The sequence below is a fragment of the Megascapheus bottae genome, chromosome 18 (assembly GCF_031878675.1).
Source record: "Megascapheus bottae isolate mThoBot1 chromosome 18, mThoBot2.hap1, whole genome shotgun sequence".
NCBI classification, from domain to species: Eukaryota; Metazoa; Chordata; class Mammalia; order Rodentia; family Geomyidae; genus Megascapheus; species Megascapheus bottae.
The window spans coordinates 42,197,878-42,215,513 of NC_143526.1; the positions used below are offsets into that span (position 1 = coordinate 42,197,878).

At 41.1% G+C, this 17,636-nt stretch overlaps 1 protein-coding gene across 2 annotated transcripts in view; it reads right to left on the reverse strand.

Annotated features, from left to right (window-relative positions):
* The window catches only part of Znf217 (zinc finger protein 217), an 85,840-nt gene that overhangs the window by 35,199 nt on the left and 33,005 nt on the right, over positions 1-17,636 (reverse strand). For both annotated transcript variants that reach the window (XM_090352539.1, XM_090352538.1), the window contains exon 4: positions 76-165. The gene's annotated coding sequence lies outside the window, so the exon portion shown is untranslated. The remainder of the gene's footprint in view (positions 1-75; positions 166-17,636) is intronic.

Sequence of the window (17,636 nt, forward strand, 5' to 3'; positions counted from 1 at the left end):
CCTCTTGAATAGCTAGTATTACAGGCATGAACCATCAGCACTCAAAAAGCAAATACAATTCTTGTTAGTACGTACCTGGACCTGATGATCCTTGAAGCAGGCAGGTCTCAACACAGCCTTCAGTGGGCCCGAAGTATCCTTAACAGCAGCAAGGTCTGGCCAGGCCTGGGAGGAAGGTAAAGGAGTTTGTCATCCACCAAGGAGACAGCAGAGACTAGGTTTTGGCTTTGTGCAGGTGGGCCTTTTAATCTCACTCTCAGGAGAAGAGATTAGGGTAGGGGTCACACCCTAGCCAGGTCCTAGGCAATACCATCCCAGAGTCTATAATCTCTAGAGTAGGTTCAGTTCTGGGGCAGATCCAAAGCCACACCCCTAAGGCACTTTCTCAGAACCAGAAGTAAACAGAACAGCTTTCCTAGACCTGCCCAACTGAGGTCTAGAACTCCAAGCTCAGCCCTGGTCTTCTGCCTCCAGTGCAAGGGGAGTATGTGGCCCTGGGTACAGAGATTGTCCTGAGGATGGCAAGCACATATCACCTGACACCTCCAAGTGACGCCTGCTTCCTGGTCCCAAAACAGCCCTTTAATTGAACTATTTAATCCCTCTGGTTTCTTTGACAACATTTTAAATTTCTGCCCCCCTCACCCCCGCCTCTCCCCACCCCCACCCCATCCTGAGCCTTGAACTCTGGGTCTAGATGCTATCCCAAGGCTCCTTTAGTCAAGGTTCACACTCTACCACTTGGGCTACAGCACCACTTTCAGTAGTTAACTGAATGTAAAGAGTCACACAGACTTCCCTGCCTGGGCCGGCTTCAAACAGAGATCCTCAGATCTAAACCTCCTAAGTAGCTAGGATTACAGGCATGAGCCAACTGTGCCCAGCAACATTAAAAAAAAAAAAAAAATAGATAGGTAGGTGGGTAGATAGACAGATAGGTATAACATTTTGCTGACATTTACCAAAACCAAGCTACCATGTCCTCTTAGAAAATATTTTAAGTGGTTGTTTTGTTCTCACTTGTAAGGAATACTCTAAGGAATACTCTTTTGACATCATGGGACAGAGAAGGAAGCAGAGGAAGGACCTCCCCCACCTCCACCCATTTTGAAAGAAAGAAAAAGGAATTAAATGTTCAGATAATTAAGAACCATCCTGCTATCTTCTTATCAGTTCTCTCCCCACTCTTCCAACCCAAAACTAACCCAATATTAATGAGTTTCTATTTCTCTCTGCCTAAAAGAAGTACATTAAGGGCCGGGAGGTTGGCCTAGTGGTTAGAGTGCTTGCCTAGCATGCATGAAGACCCGGGTTCGATTCCTCGGTACCACATACATAGAAAAAAGCCGGAAGTGGTGCTGAGGCTCAAGTGGTAGAGCTCTAGCCTTGAGAAAGTCCAAGGACAGTGCTCAGGCCCTGAGCTCAAGCCCAGGACAGGCAAAAAAAAAAAAAAAAAAAAAACCCCAATAAACTGACATATAAACTTCTCCAACCAATATGGTTGAGTTTTCTACAATGATCTGCAATCCATGTGCTATAATCCTTAAGGAAAATATGAACATTATGAACAGAATAAACTTGGTTGAACAAGTCTACAGATAAAAACAGCATGTCCCCAAGGAAACAAAGTAGAATTTGGAGTCGTGGCTAAAATGACTGTGGCTTAATCCTCTGCTACCCAGCCCAGTGGGGCTGCATTTAACCCAAACTCTTTTCCCTCATTCCTTCCCTCCCTCCCTCCTCAAGCTTTGTTCTCTCCTTTCTTTCTTTTTTTCTCTCTCCCTCTCTTCTTTCTCTTCCTTTCCTTTCCTTTGACATTGTCAACTCAGTCTCAGTCCTATGGGAACAAATAAAATTAAAACAGCTTTAAAGACAAAAAAGCACACAGAAAGAAAGAGGGAGGGAGAGGGAGGGAGGAGGGGGAGAGGGAGAGAGAGAGAGAGAGGGAGAGAGAGAGAGAGGGAGAGAGAGAGAGAGGGAGAGAGAGACAGAGAGAGACAGAGAGAGAGAGAGAGAGAGAGAGACAGAGACAGAGACAGAGAGACAGACAGACAGACAGAGAATAAAATGGTAAAATAGCAAAGTAAAGGAACAGAAGCTGACCTGAGCAGTCTACCTTCCTCGGGACAGGGCGTGGCCAGAGGACACGTTCCCCCTCCCCCTCCCGCTGAGCTTCCTGGCTGGCTGTGAACTATCTCATTACTGCATTTTAAACCAGTCCACTGGTTTCCTCATTTAATCAAAGTTACTTTGTGGTTACAGGCCTAGAGTGCGCACAACATGCTTTTATAGCTATAGAAAATGCACATTTATTTATTCAGAGATGGCTGAGCATGTGACTAACTCAAGTCAGCCTCTCCTGGCCAGTGATTTGTAAGAGCTCTGGAAAGCATTTTAATAGGGCCTCTCTCATCCTTTCTAAGTGGAAGTGTAAATTGGTACAGTCCCTTTGTAAACAACTCAGTGAGACAAGTCAAGGGCCTTACAAATGTTCAGACATTTGGATTCAGAAATAATACTTCTGGAAGGAATCCTAAGAAAACAACCCTCCAATAGGAAGAGGCATTGGGAACAAGGATATTCATAGCAACAGGAGTTACTAAAAGAAGAAAACTACACATTCTCTTCACATCCAAGGAGACACAGAATAAAGGAATGGCTAATCACCCAAGTTATCCACAGAGTTACACACAGCCATCTTTAAATTAGAACTTTATTTTTAAGGTTTTGCAAAGTGTGCCAATGAAAACAGTTGTGAGAACACATGGAAAAGCCAAGTTGGAAAGCAGATTTTTAGTCAGCCATATATATATATATATATATATATATATATATATTATTAGAAAGCAAAAAGGTAGGGTGTGAGGCTACATAAAAATATTTTAAAATCAGTCCAGTGGAGATGAGGAAACAGGGTAAGAATTCAAGGCCAGCCCGAGCTCATAGCCAGACCCTGTTTTAAACTGCAGGGGAATAAAAAAAAGTAACACAAAGTAAGGTAAATAAAATATAAAACCGAACAAAAGAAAACAAAACAAAACTTTAAAAATATGATTTTCTTATCAGGAAAATTTCAGTATGGGTAGAACATCATTGTGATACCAAGAAACTTATTTGATCATCTGTACAAATGGCTGTATGGATGTATATGTATATACACGAAACATTGAAGCATCTAAAGGAATGATAGGATTTATAATAAATTAGTATATAAAGAACAAGAGAACTGAAAGGAATGTGGTTAATATGTTGAAATTACAGAACTTAGTATTGGGCACAAAGGAGACTTTTTTTTTTACTGTTTTTATTTTTATTATTCGCTCTACTTTTCACACACATTTCAATGGCTGTTGTTTTTCAACAATGGATATGCATTAACTTTTCTCTACTTCCTGTTTTCCTCAATAATTTTCTCTAAAATGCCTTCTCTGCCTTTGAGATCAAACACATTAACATGTATTTACCGAAAAGAAAGAATGTGCAGTTATTCCCAGAGGTGTGTTTTGTTTTGTTTTGAATGGCTGTGAGGATACTCAGATCTTCTAAAGGTCCTGGTAAGCCTATAGAACTCAAAATGAGAGGTCTTAAATGGCCAGATCTGCTTTGGGGTATGGAACCAAACTTTCTGAGACTTAGCTGTAAATATGTAAACACACACACACACACACACACACACACACGCAGTAGTGCCTATGTCTTAAATGTTGAGACTGGTTTTATTTCTAAAGTTTCATGCAATGATCATGTAAGCAAGCAAGCAGGGCAGAGTTCTACATACCGAGGAGCTGACTCAGAAGGACCGGTTCCACATTCCTTAATTAGCAGCATTAGAAAGCTCCACTTCCGGTAGCAAGTTCCCATTTCATCCTGAGACCCAGAGGGCTCAGACACACATACATGCACATTCCCCTCCAAGTCTGGATATCGCCACAGCACTTCTTAGCTTATTTTGTTTCATTCTGAGGGTTTTTTTTTTTCCCTATTATTCACTTTCCCTACTCTTAATCTTTACAGAGCAATGCTTCAGTTAAAGACACAGAAATCAGATCATGTACATTCTTTTACCTCCAGGCAGAAGGAGCCAAGATAGATGAGTATGTAATCAGCTTAAAAAGACAGCTTTCTTTTTCTTTTTTTTTTTTTTTTTTTGCCAGTTCTGGGCTTGAGCTCAGGGCCTGAGCACTGTCCTTGGATTTTTCTCAAGGCTAGAACTCTACCACTTGAGCCTCATCACCACTTCTGGGTTTTTCCAAGTATGTGGTACCAAGGAATTGAACCCAGGCCTTCGTGCATGCTAGGCAAGCACTCTACCACTAGGCCAAACTCCCAGCCCCAAGACAGCTTTCTTGATTATGCATAGGCAAGATTCAAAGTCCTGGGCCAGAAGTTTCTTTTTTTAGTACCAATTACTGATATTAAGTTTGTGATCTCTATTTAGTTCCCTGGCAGAACTCATACAGGACCAAGGATCATCTCCAAGCCTGACACCCAGCAGTCCAAAGCAGTGCATTTGTACAGGTTTGAAAATTCAGTTACTGAAAACTTAATTAAAACGACAGATTATCTACTGGCAAATTAGTGGATGCAAGCAATGGTTGTTCTTTTTAAACTGGAGAAGCCTTAAAGGCATTTACAATAACCCTAAAAAGGCAATTAGCAGATGTAACAGGCATTTTTTAAAGTAAACTATTTAGTAAAAGATTTTCAAAAGTTGAAGTATCATTACAAATCTATTCTTGTATACATTGTGCCATTTTCTTTATTTATGTACTCATTTATTTGGTACAAATAGAGAAGCTTGAACTTAGGGCATGGGTGCTATCCCTGAGCTAGGTTCTTCCTTTTTTTTATTTTCCCCCCCTCAAGGCTAATACTCTAGCACTTAAACCACAGTACCACTTCCAGCTTTTAGCAAGCTAATTAGAGATGACTCTCTCGCACTTTTCTGCCCAGGCTGGCTTCAAACTTGGATCTAAAGGTCTTAGCCTCAGCCGGGCACAGTGGCTCTCTCCTGTAATCCTACCTACTCAAGAAGCTGAGATCTGAGGATTAAGGTTCAAAGCCAGCTCCAGCACAAAAGAACCAAGACTCTCATCTCCAATTAACCTCTAGAAAACGGGAAGTGGGGCTTGGCTCAAGGGTAAGGGAGGCAATAGCCTTGAGCTTTAGAGCTCAAGGAAATGCCCAGGTCCAGGGGTAAAGTGGTAACCTTGACTAAAGAGCTCAGGGACAGCACCCAGACCAAGTTCAAGTCCCTTGACCCACAAAAAAATAAATAAATAAAAATAAAGGTCTTAGTCTCCTGAGTAGCTTTACAGGTATGAGCAGAACCATAGATGTGAGCCAACCATACCCAGCTCCTGATTCATTTACTTATTTATGTATTTATTTGCCAGTCCTAAACTTGAGCTCAGGGCCTAAGCACTGTCCTTGGACTTTCTCAAGGTTAGAGCTCTACCACTTGAGCCTCAGCATCACTTCTGGCTTTTTTCTATGTATGTGGTACCAAGGAATCGAACCCGGGTCTAGTGCATGCTAGGCAAGCACTCAACCACTAGGCCAAACGCCTGGCCCCCCCTCATTTATTTTCTTACTTATTTTCATGCAAACTCTTAACCATTGTCCAGTTTTCCTGCAAAGTCCCCTAATTTCTGTAAATCCTGCCTCTGCCTCCCAAGTGCTGGAAGTACAGGCGTGCTCCACCACAACCATCCTCTATTTCCCCTATTCAATCCTTGTTCTTATTCTTTTCCTTCTGTTGGTCCTGATGCTTGAGCTTGGGGCCTAGGTACTATCCCTGAGCTCTTCAACTCAATGCTAGCACTCTACCACTTTGTACCACAGCATCATTTCCAGTTTTCTGGTGGTTAATCAGAGATCAGTCTCTCAGATTTCAGTGCCCAGGATGGCTTTAAACCCTGATCCTCAGATCTCAGCCTCTAGAGTAGCTAGGATTACAGGCGTGAGCCATCAGCACTGGCCCTATCTTCTTTAACTTGGATGTTTTCAAATAATTCTTCTCTTGCATCATCAGATTGACAGACTTATAGCCAGCTTTTCATTAAGTACTTTAATTAAGAGGCTACTTAAAAGCCTAGAGGCAGGTTGGGAATTTGGCTCTAGTGGTAATAGTGCTTGCCTAGCATGCACTAAGACCAGGCTTCAATTCCTTGGTACCACATACATAGAAAGGAAAAAAAAAAAGAAAAAGCTGGAAGTGGTACTGTGGCTCAAGTGGTAGAGTTCTAACCTTGAGAAAGCCCAAGGACGGTGCTCAGGGCCTCAGTTCAGTCCCTACCACTGGCAAAAAAAAAAAAAAAAAAAAAAAAAAAAAAAAAAGTAAAAATCCATAGCCTCATTGGAAGGAAGAAGAAAGAATAATTGGTATGATGTGTAGAAGGTTCTGAGTTCAATTCTCGTATCAATTTTAAAAAGAAAAAGGAAAAGGAAAAAGTAGCAGAGGAGTACAAACAGTAGAAGTATTATGAAATGCTCGTGTGGAAATGTAACAATGAAAAATCTAATGCCGGGAATGTGGCTTTGGGGTAGAGTGCTTGCCTAGCATGCAGGAAGCCCTGGGTTTCATTCCTCAGTACCAAATAAACAGAAAAGCTAGAGTAGCATTGTGGCTCAAGTGGTAGAATGCTAGCCCTGAACAAAACTAGCTTATGGACAGTGCCCAAGGACTGGCAAAAAAAAAAACCTAACCTTAAATATATGTTAAGGGCCAGGAGCATAGCCTAGTGGTAGAGTGCCCACCTAGCATATAGGACGCCCTGGGTTCAATTCTTTGCTACCACATTGAAAAAGCCAAAAGTAGTGCTTGTAGCTCAAGTGGCAGAGCACTAGCCTTGAGTAAAAAGTGTCCAAGGACAGTGCCCATGCCCTGAGTTCAAGTCCCATGACTGGCAAAAAAAATAATATATATATATATATGCTAATAAAAATGTGTGGATTTTTTTTTTTAAGACCAAAGGGGCTGGGGTTTTGGCTTGAGTGGTCTAGCAAACACAAGACTCTGAGTTCAAAGTCTGGTACTGCCAAAAATAAAAATAAAAATCCCAAAGCTTAGCCCAAAAGAAAGCAAAGCAAACATCTCCTCAGTGGTAAAGTGAGCCTAAGCAATCCAAGAAGGGGAGAAAGAAGCACATTTATGGGTCTATTTTCTTCCCAATACTTGGGCATCTGAGAATTTGTGAGACTGTTTAGTGAAGCAAAGTAAGCCTTGACTGGCTCTCCTGAAATACTGTTTCTTTCTGAACACAACATAAGGAATTACTTCTAACAACATGTGATAATCATAAAAAAAAAATCCAATATGTGTGTATGGAGAGAGAGAGAGAGAGAGAGAGAGAGAGAGAGAGAGAGAGAGAGAGAGAGAGAGAAGCCAGGTGCAGGTGGCTCAAGCCTGCAATCCAGGCTTCTCAGGGAGCTGAGATGTAAGGATCACAATTCCAAGCCAACCCAGGAAAAGTCTGTGAGATTCTTTTTTTTCTTCTTCTTCTTCTTCTTCTTTTTTTTTTTTTTTGCCAGTCCTGGGCTTGAGCTCAGGGCCTGAGCACTGTCCTTGGACTAGAGCTCTTCCACTTGAGCCACAGCACCACTCCCGGCTTTTTTCCGTATATGTGGTACTGAGGAATCGAAACCCGGTCTTCTCGCAGGCTAGGCAAGCTCTCTACCACTAGGCCAAACTCCCAGCCCAAGTCTGTGAGATTCTTATCTCTAGTTAACTACCAAGAAGCTAGATGTGGAATTCAAGTGGTAAAAAGCAAGCCTTATTCCCCCCTACCCTCAACAAAAGAAAAAGGGCCCAGAGGCCCAGAGTGTGGCCTAGTGATAGAGTACTTGCCTAGCATGCACAAAGGCCAGAGTTCAATTCCTCTCTACCACATACATAGAAAAAGCCGGAAGAGGGGCCGGGAGTTTGGCCTAGTGGTTAAAGTGCTTGCCTAGCATGCATGAAGACCCGGGTTCGATTCCTCGGTACCACATACATAGAAAAAAGCCGGAAGTGGTGCTGAGGCTCAAGTGGTACAGCTCTGGCCTTGAGAAAGTCCAAGGCCAGTGCTCAGGCTCTGAGCTCAAGCCCTGGACTGGCAAAAAAAAAAAAAAGAAAAAGAAAAAGCCGAGAGTGGTGCTGTGGCTAAAGTGGTAGCTCTTTATCCTTGACAAAGCCCCAGGAGAGTGCTCAGGTCCTGAGTTCATGCCCCAGGGCTGGCAAAAAAAGGGGGGGGGCCCTCAAAGACAGCACCCAGGTCCTTAGTTCAAGCCCCACAAATATAAAAAAAAATTTTTTTTTTTTTGAGCTGGGCATGGCAGTGCTTGTCTATTATCCCAGCTAATTAGGAAGCTGAGGGAAATGGCAGTTTCAATACAGGCAGCCAAGACCATACAGGCCATGCGGTAAAACACTGTATCACATACGTGCGTATAACTATATGCGTATATGTGCATGTGTTACATTTATATTATACATACATGTGACATGGATGTATGCACATGTATTTCATACGCATTTTTTAAAAAATAAATTTTGAATAACAATGGTTAGTTTTAATACACATAATTCTCTAATGATGAGCACAAGTGAATTAAATTAATGTTCAGCTGAGCCTGTAGCTTAGTCAGGGAGCATCTACTTATGATTAGCAAGGTCCTGGCTTTTAATTCCCAACACCTAAAAAGTGATAAGTGAATAAACAGAGACCTCGCTCTTTTGGTATTTGAGGGTAATGTCTGCCCCTGACTCAGTTTCCATTCTTGTCCTGTGTTACGAGACCTTATGATAATACAGAGGTGTCCCCTAATGAAAAAATTACCCTTATGCAGACATGATGTCTCAGACTTGTTTCTCTTTAGTAAACTCATGTTTACATGGGTCAGTAATGTAACTCAGTGATAGGGTGCTTGTCTACTATGGGTGAGGCCCTGGTTTCAATCCCAGCTCCAAAATAAAATAAAGTGAAAGCAAAATGTTAAAATGTAAAGTGGGATGTCATGGGTCACAGTCTTAACTTGAGAAGCAAATCTTTCAACTTGAAAGAAATCAAGACTGGAATACAATTGTTCTTATTAATGTTGGGGGTGTGGCTACCATAATAGATTGCTTGTTTAGCATGTTCAAGGCGCTAAATTCAACCTCCACTGCCACAAAAAATTATATATATATATAATATTAATATTGGAATTAGAGCTTGTAGCACAGAGATAAAATGTTTGTGTCACATCCTAAAGTCTTTGGGTTCCATCTTCAGCAGCACAGAAACAAAACAAAAGACAAACAGAAGACAGAAAAAAAAAAAAATCATGCAGAGCATGGAGGCGGACGTCTGCACTTAGGAGGTTAAAGCAGGAGGATGGACAGTCTGACATCAGCCTGGGCTACACGGAGAGACCCAGACCACTACCACCCCCTCTACTAAAAAGAAAGCAAACAGGCTGGGGGCGTGGCAGAGACAGAGAGATGGGGGAGGAGAGGAAGAGAGTTCGTCTTTAACTCCCATGTTCTGTATAGGGAACACAAGACATTCTCTACCTTTCTATTTCTCCATATTTTGTTCTACAAAAATTAAGACCTTGTCAAAACTTAAAAAAAATATTGAAAAAAAGAAAGGCTTCTATGTAAAGGGAAAAGCTCATTAAAACAAACCAACAAAAACATTTGAATTCTCTCTCAAATTTTATCTCCTCCCCTTCCAGTATATTACAATCAGCCAGGGAGACAGTCAAATTCCAAACCATAAGAATCCAGAGAGTTCAGTGACAGAGCACTTGCTAACATGTGTGAGGCCCTGGGTTTGATCCCCAAACAGCAGCAGCAGCAGCAATAACATCCGAAAGTTTCAACTGGAATAAGGGAAGAAAGGCCCCCCTTGCAAGTATATTCGCTGTGTTCTGTCCATGGAAGCCTGGAAGAATGGTACTCACCTCAGTGAGCAGCTCACTGGGTTGCAGTAATCCCCACAAACTTGTCCTGGTTTGAGTTCAACCTCTGCTGCTTTGCCACCGGACGCCAGCAGCTGTTGTCAGGACTGTTTAGATAAGGACCTCCCTCCCGGGCCTCCTGGCTCTGCTGATATTCCTTTGCATATCATTACTTGGGAGTATTTTCTTAGTCATAGACAGGGCCGTTTATTGGAATGTTCTCTGTATGAACTTATATTTGAAGATAACAAATGGGTATTTAAACAGGAATGCAAGCCAATAAATATTCTTATTTTGGAGGAGGCCTGAGATAGTTTGGTTTTTGTTTTCTTTGCTATTATTTTTTTTCTTAAACTTTTAGCTGTTTTTCAGAGTAGAGATTTGATTTTTTTTTAAAATCATTCCTCTGACCTTTGAATATTTAAGTCTTTTGAAAGCATTTATTTCTACTGATCATGCTTACTAACATTAAAGAAAGAAAAGGTGGGGGAGGGAGAAAGTTAGAGATTTTGCACAACTATTAATCTTGAGCAAGAATAGATGGGTTTGAATTTACTGAAACATTTGAAAGCAATTTTTTTCCTTCCAACTTATTTTTGTGTCTTTTAAAGCACACACAGCTATAGACTGAAAATCTCATTACAAGTATAAATGAATTATTAAACTGATCAAGATAAGGAAGTATGGTCAGAGGTCTTTGCAGTACAGTAACATAGAATAATCCATTTTCAGGCTATTGGAACCAAGATTAACCCTATTTAAAAAAAAAAAAAAAAAAAAAAAAAAAAAAAAAAAGCTGATCCAGTCTTCAGTATTGCAATATAATTAAGGACCACTGACCTGACATAGAAAGCCCTGTGTCGCATTTAATATGCCATCTCCCACCAGGAGCTTACCTAACTACTCAGGAGGCTAAGATCTGAGAATCTGGGTTCAAAGTCAACCTTGACAGGAAGTCTGTGAGACTCATATCTCCACTTAACTACCCCAAAGCTGGAAGTATATGAAACTGAAATTTCTTTGTACAACAACTTAATAAAATTAATAGTAAAACAAAAATCAAAAAGAAGCTGGAAGTAAAAGTGACTCAAGCGATAGAGTGCCAGCTATAAGCAAAAAAAAAATTTATTTTTTATTTTTGCCAGTCCTAGGCTTTGGCTCAGGGCCTGAGCACTGTCCTTGGACTTTCTCAAGGCTAGAGCTCTACCACTTGAGCCTCAGCACCACTTCCGGCTTTTTCTATATATGTGGTACCAAGGAATCGAACCTGGGTCTTTGTGCAGGCTAGGCAAGCACTTTAACCACTAGGCCAAACTCCCAGACTGCAAAAAAATTTTTAAAATTGGGATTCTAATTAATTTGAATTCTAAGTCCTCAATAGCCTAGGAGAACACTATTATTAAGTCTGTGTTCTTATTTTTGAATTTTTTTTGGCCAGTCCTGGGCTTGAGCTCAGGGCCTGAGCACTGTCCTTGGACTCTCTTAAGGCTAGAGCTCTACCACTTGAGCCTCAGCACCACTTCAGGCTTTTTTCTATGTATGTGGTGCCGAGGAATCGAACCCGGGTCTTTGTGCATACTAGGCAGGCACTCTACCACTAGGCCAAACTCCTGGCCCCCTGTGTACTTATTTTTAAAAACAAGTCACAGATATGTAATGTGTAATTTTTAAATACATGTTTGATTTAACAATTTAATCATAACAAAAATTAAAAATTTGAAAATACTCATAAACCCCATACATCACACAAAGTATCCTGATTCTTCTACTTTTGAATGTTTTTAAATGGCATAGTATTTCCTCAAACCCTGTTGTCTTCACCTGACAGCCATTATTATTTTTCTCAGGTGTCAGAGATGGTGTCAATAGGGAGTAGAAAGCATGCTACCACTAGCTCACACCTGGATCTTAGCTACTCAGGAGGCTTAGATCTGAGGATTACAGTCAAGGCCAGTCCAGGAAGGAAAGTCCATGAGATTGCAATTAACCACCATCAAAAACAAAACAAAACAACAGAAGTAGAGCTGTGACTTAGGTGATGGAGCACTAATCTTCAGAAAATGTTCAGGAACAATGCCCAGGCCATGAGTTCAAGGGTAAGGCCATAGCTTCTATCCAAATAAATAAATAAATACTTAAATAAATAAAACAGCAATAATAATATCAGATTTTGAAATCATGTCTTATTTTCTTTGCTTAAAGATTTTTATAAAATGCAAAACTGGAGCTTGCCTAGCAAGCATGAAGCCCTGGGTTCTATTCCCAGATACCCACATAAATAGAAAAAGCCAAAAGTAGTGCTGTGGCTCAAGTGGTAGAACACTAGTCTTGAGAAAGCTCAAGGATAGTGCAAAGGCCCTGAGTTCCAGCCCCAGGGCTGGCAAAAAAAAAAAAAATTTTTTTCCACTGATAGTTGAATCAAAGCCTTGACATGAGCTGTGAGTTTGGGTTAGTGGTAGAGTGTTTGCCTACTAGCATGCACGAAGACCCAGGTTCGGATCCTTGGTATCACATACATAGAAAAAAGCTAGAAGTGGTGCCCTGATTCAAGTGGCAGAGCTCTAACCTTGAGAAAGCCCAAGAATAGTGCTCAGGTGCTAAGGAATGGAACCCAGAGCATCATGTATGCTAGGCAAGCACTCTACCACTAGTTCAAACTCCCAGCCCCTCCTTGCCTTTTTTGACTGAACCACACCTCCACTTCTACCTTTTTGCTGGTTAATTGGAAATAGTAGTTTCAAAGATATTTTTTCTGGGCCGGGATTTTGGCCTAGTGGTAGAGTTCTTGCTTAGCATGCACAAAGACCCAGATTTGATTCTGTGGTACCATGTACATAGAAAAAAGGTGCTGTGGCTCAAGTGGTAGAGCTGTAGCCTTGAGGAAAGCCCAAGGACAGTGCTGGCTTCAAACTACAATCTTCAGATCTATTCCTCCTAAGAAGCTACAGTTACAGGTATAAACCACTGGAACCCAGTCAGCCCAGCTTTTTGTTGGTTATTTTGGAACTGGAATCTGCCTAGGGTTGACCATGAACTTCAGTCCTTAGGATCTGTTTCCTGAGTAGCTAGGATTACATTAACCACTAGCGCTCAGTTTATTATTTTTGTTTTTCATTTTGGAGACAGACTATCATTCTGTAGCTCAGTTTGGCCTCAAACTCAAAACATCCTGTACCTCAAACTCCTGAGTGCTCTGATTATATGCAATGTCTACATGTCCTGTCTTTTGCTTTTCCCGTGTGTGTGTGTGTGTGTGTGTGTGTGTGTGTGTGTGTGTGTACACGTACGTGTGTTAGGTTTCTCATAGAAATTCTGCTTGAACATCATAAAAAGAATTACAGATTATTGCTGGGCATGGTGGCTCACGCCTGAAATCCTAGCTACTCAAGAAGCTGAGATCTGAGGATCAAGGTTCAAAGCCAGCTCGGCACAAAAAGACCTGAGACTCTTATGTCCAATTAACCTGTAGAAAAAAACGGGAAGTGGAGCTTGGCTCAAGGGTAAGGTGATAGCCTAGTGCTGAAAAGCTCTGGGACAACACCTAGGCCCAGGGATAGGGCGGTAGCCTTGAACTGAAGAGCTCAGGGACAGTGCTCAGGCCAAGTTCAAGCCTAATGACCCACCAAAAAAGAAAAAAAAAAAAGAATTACAGATGATTTGTCAGTGTAACTATGGACACATCTGTGTAACAATCTTAGGGAAACAAGCTCATTATGTAGGAGACATACCACCCGTTTTTTTTAGCACACAAGATTATCCTCCCTTCCTTTACTTCTCATTTCAGGAGCAGTTTGTGGGACATAAAGCAAAAAAGCAAAAACAGAGCACCTATTACACTTTGTCAATGGGTAAATTCTCAGATAAGTCCTGGGAACACCCCAGATTAGGGCAGCCTCACTATGTAAAATAGGAATCCCTACAGATTCCTACAGATGTTTAGGTAATACGCTCATGAGGTACTTGTAGTTTATGTTCTGTCTCTGGACACTTGGGCCTGGAGGATGCTGAGCAGGCTAGGGGATCAGGAGGATGGTGGGGTGACAAGAAGGCTTGCTGTGTCCCAGGCCTGAGAGTCTTCAGTGACAACTTCCTGTAATTGCTTTCTATTCTAGCTGGCATTCCTTTAGTTCTTTCAATACCTGTGCCCCAACTGAATCTCTTTCACAGGAAGTGGAAATGTAGACTTTGTTCACCATGGAATATCCTTGAAATGCTTATCACCTGACATGGATGAGCAATTTCACTGAAATAAGTTTCCTTATAGGAAACACAAAATGAATACTGTGGATGCAAACAGGCTATCAGATTTCAGGTTTTCTATGAAACAAGAGCGCTAGGGGTGGGGCTTGGTAGTAGAGCATTTCCCTTAGAATGCTCAATTCCCGAGATCGCCCCCCTCCCAAGCACAGTAAAAATTATAATGAAGGACCTGATTTTATTGACCACAAGTAACAGCCTTGGCTTTCCTTCCTGGGTTTTAAGCAAGTAAAAACAGAATCTACTTTTGAGTGACAAAAACATATGCTTGTGTAATTTTCTCCTTAAGATAACCTGAGGCCAGTGGTTGGCCTATTTGCCCTCAACTGTGTGTGAGGAAATATTTTCAGTGCATTTTTGGATTCTCACACTCAGAACTTTTACTTGTGAATGGTATGCTTCTTAGGCAATGGTATTTTGAGAAGATGGTGAAAGTTGGGATTTTTTTTTTCCTGTCTTACTCCTTTTTCCTCCTCTACTTTAAAAACAAGATAAGCCTATATGCAAATAGGTTCCTGGCAACCACTGTAATACTTGCAACTGTATTTTTTGAATTCTTGAGTCTTACTTTAGCCTATTAATTCCTATTTGCATATCTGTAACAGTAGAAACATTGATTATATAATAAATCAGGAGGCACATATTGGTGAGTTTACAGCTGTGAGGCTGGATTCAGCCTGACTGAAGCCAGACTGTCTTCTGGTAGAGAGAGAGACTTGTTCTCTGGGCACTGATGGTTCACATCTGTAACCCTAGCTAATCAGGAAGCTGACATTTAAGGAACAGGATTCAAAACCAGCCCCGGTAGGAAAGTCCTTGAGACTTTTATCTATGATTAACCACCAAAAAGCTAGAAGTGAAGCTATGCCTTCATTGGTAGTATGCCAGTTTTAAGCTATAAATAAATAAATAAGGGCTGGGGATATGTCACAGTTTGAAAGGATCTAAATTTTCCCTTGAAAAACACTTTTTTAAAACTGAAAGTAAAATTGTAATGTGCCACACTCGTTAAAACTAGCATTTAATCTCATATTGTTACAGTATTTTATCTTGTTATCTGATATATTGTATATGTGTTTATTTGGTTATTTGAAATAGGGAAGGGGGGAAAACAAGATAAGGGGCGGGGTGGAGTGAGGGAAATGGGGACCAAGACATGAGAACGTGTATCAATGTTTGTAAAGTAATGCACCTTCTATCTGGTGAATATAATGTAACCCTACTATTAATTACAATAAAAATATATGGAAAGAAATATATATATTTATCTACGTGTTTCATATCTTAAAAATACACACTTTGGTGTTCATGTTCACAAGAAGAGAATAATAGGCTGCTCTTCTCTTGGGCAACAAATCATAGTTCATTTGTTGAGTAGTTTCAAGTAAGAGAGAGAGAGAGGAACTTTTCTCAAAAATTACAGGAAACAGAAGGAGGAAGTTGGTGACGGTTTAGTTTTCAACCAGTACAAATTATCAAGTGAATGAAATTCCTCTGAAAGCTATCACAGAAAAATGATTAGAGGATGGTTATGTTTCAATAGCTCAAAAAGCTGCTTAAATGTTTAGTTCTTTTTTTTTTGAAGCAAAGTTATTCACTAAAGCCAATTATTGCACTTTTCCAAAAGGAAACACTGAGTCACTCATGAAATGATCTAAGATTTCGAAACTTGCTTACACCATTTTTCCCCCTCCTTCTCTACCTGTGCCAAAAGTAGGCTCAGAAAAGCCAACCCACAACTGGGGCCTAAAATTTGGAATCAGGTGCCAAATTAGTTCAGGAATGGCCTAATTTTCAGACTCTTGATGGTCCCAGGGATTCAGGTCCCACCAGGATGGAAAGACATAAGCTCGGGGCCATGGAGTGGCTGGGTCCCCACCTCCAGAGGGCCTGTGATTAACTAGTTCTGGCAGAAGAATTATTTGGCCATACCCCTGGCCTGCCTCCCAGTTTCATGTGTAACGCACATGGGCGTGGGCCCCCATGTCGGCTAGCCTGTGTTCCTGGGAGGTATTATATATATGACTACATATTTATAGCCTGAGCCTACAAAGCTTGGCCAGCAGAGGGGACACAGAGGAGATTTTGTTTGACTGGAAAATACCGACTTCTTGATTCATTTATCATCAGTGTGTGAGCTTAGCCATCAAAATGTGGCCAAGAGGCCATCAACAGATGTTTGTATCAGAATAAACTGTGAGTGAAACGGTTTTAAACCAGGGACAGCTTTATCCTGTCTCTTTCCTGGACAAGGAAAATATTTCTGGGTACTTATTTTTAAAACCTAATTCAAAGTCCACTCACTAAGAGTGAAACCAAAGTTTCTAGATGGGCAATCCTGGAAGCTGTGTTTTGTATTTTTTGTAAACAATTAAGTCCATGTAAATAATGTAGTCAAAGAAACAACAGTTTGATCCAAACAATATAGAAAAGCTTGAAATTATTGCATACTAATTGCACCATATGTGGTGCCTTAGTTTGTCCTGTACATTTTTCCCCTTCTTTTTTTTTTTTTTTTTTGGACGCTAGTAAGTAAGACTTGAACTCAGGGCCTGGATGCTGTCCTTTAGATTTTTCTATTCAAGGCTGGTACTCTACCACAACTCTACTTCCAGCTTTTTATTGGTTAATTGGAGAAATAGGAATGTCACAGACTTTCTTGCCCAGGCTGGCTTCAAACTCTTATCCTCAAATCTTTCTGTAAGCAGGATTACAGATATCCAGACCTTTCTTATGTTACAAACTCAGTCCCCTGCAGGGCTCAGATAGAGGGCTAGCCCTGGTCTTGCAGTCCTGCTCCTCTTTTAAGCCTGCAAAGCCTACAGAGGGAACTCCTCTATTTTCTTTCTTTCTTTCTTCTTTCCTTCCTTCCTTTTTTTTTTGTCTTGTCGGTTGTAGGACTTGAACTCTGGGCCTGGGCGCTGTCCCTGAGCTCTTCAGTTCAAATCTACCACCCTACTCCTTGAGCCACAGTGCCACTTCTGATTTTCTGGTGGTTAATTAGAGATAAGAGTCTCATGGACTTTAGTGCCTAGGCTGGCTTTGGACCAAGATCCTCAGATGTCAGCCTCCAGATTAGCTAAGATTACAGGCGTAACCTGTTGCCCCTGGCTCTGTATCTTCTTCCATATTATATCTCACTTTTAGCCAGGCATATGTAGCTCATGCCTGTAATCCTAGTTACTCAGGACCCCCAAGATCTGAGGAACATGATTCAAAGTTAGCCAGCATAGGAAAACTCCATGGGACTCTTATCTCACTTGAATTACAAAAAAAAAAAAGCAGGAAGTGGAGCTGTGGCTCATGTGGTAGCCTTAAGAAAAAGAAACTCAGGGACAGTGCACAGGCCCTGAGTTCAAGCCCAGGACCAGCAAATAAGTACATAAAAATAAAAATCTTCCTTTGAACTTGTAGAATTCCCACCCCCTCCAGGAAGAGGCAGAACCTTTCTCAAG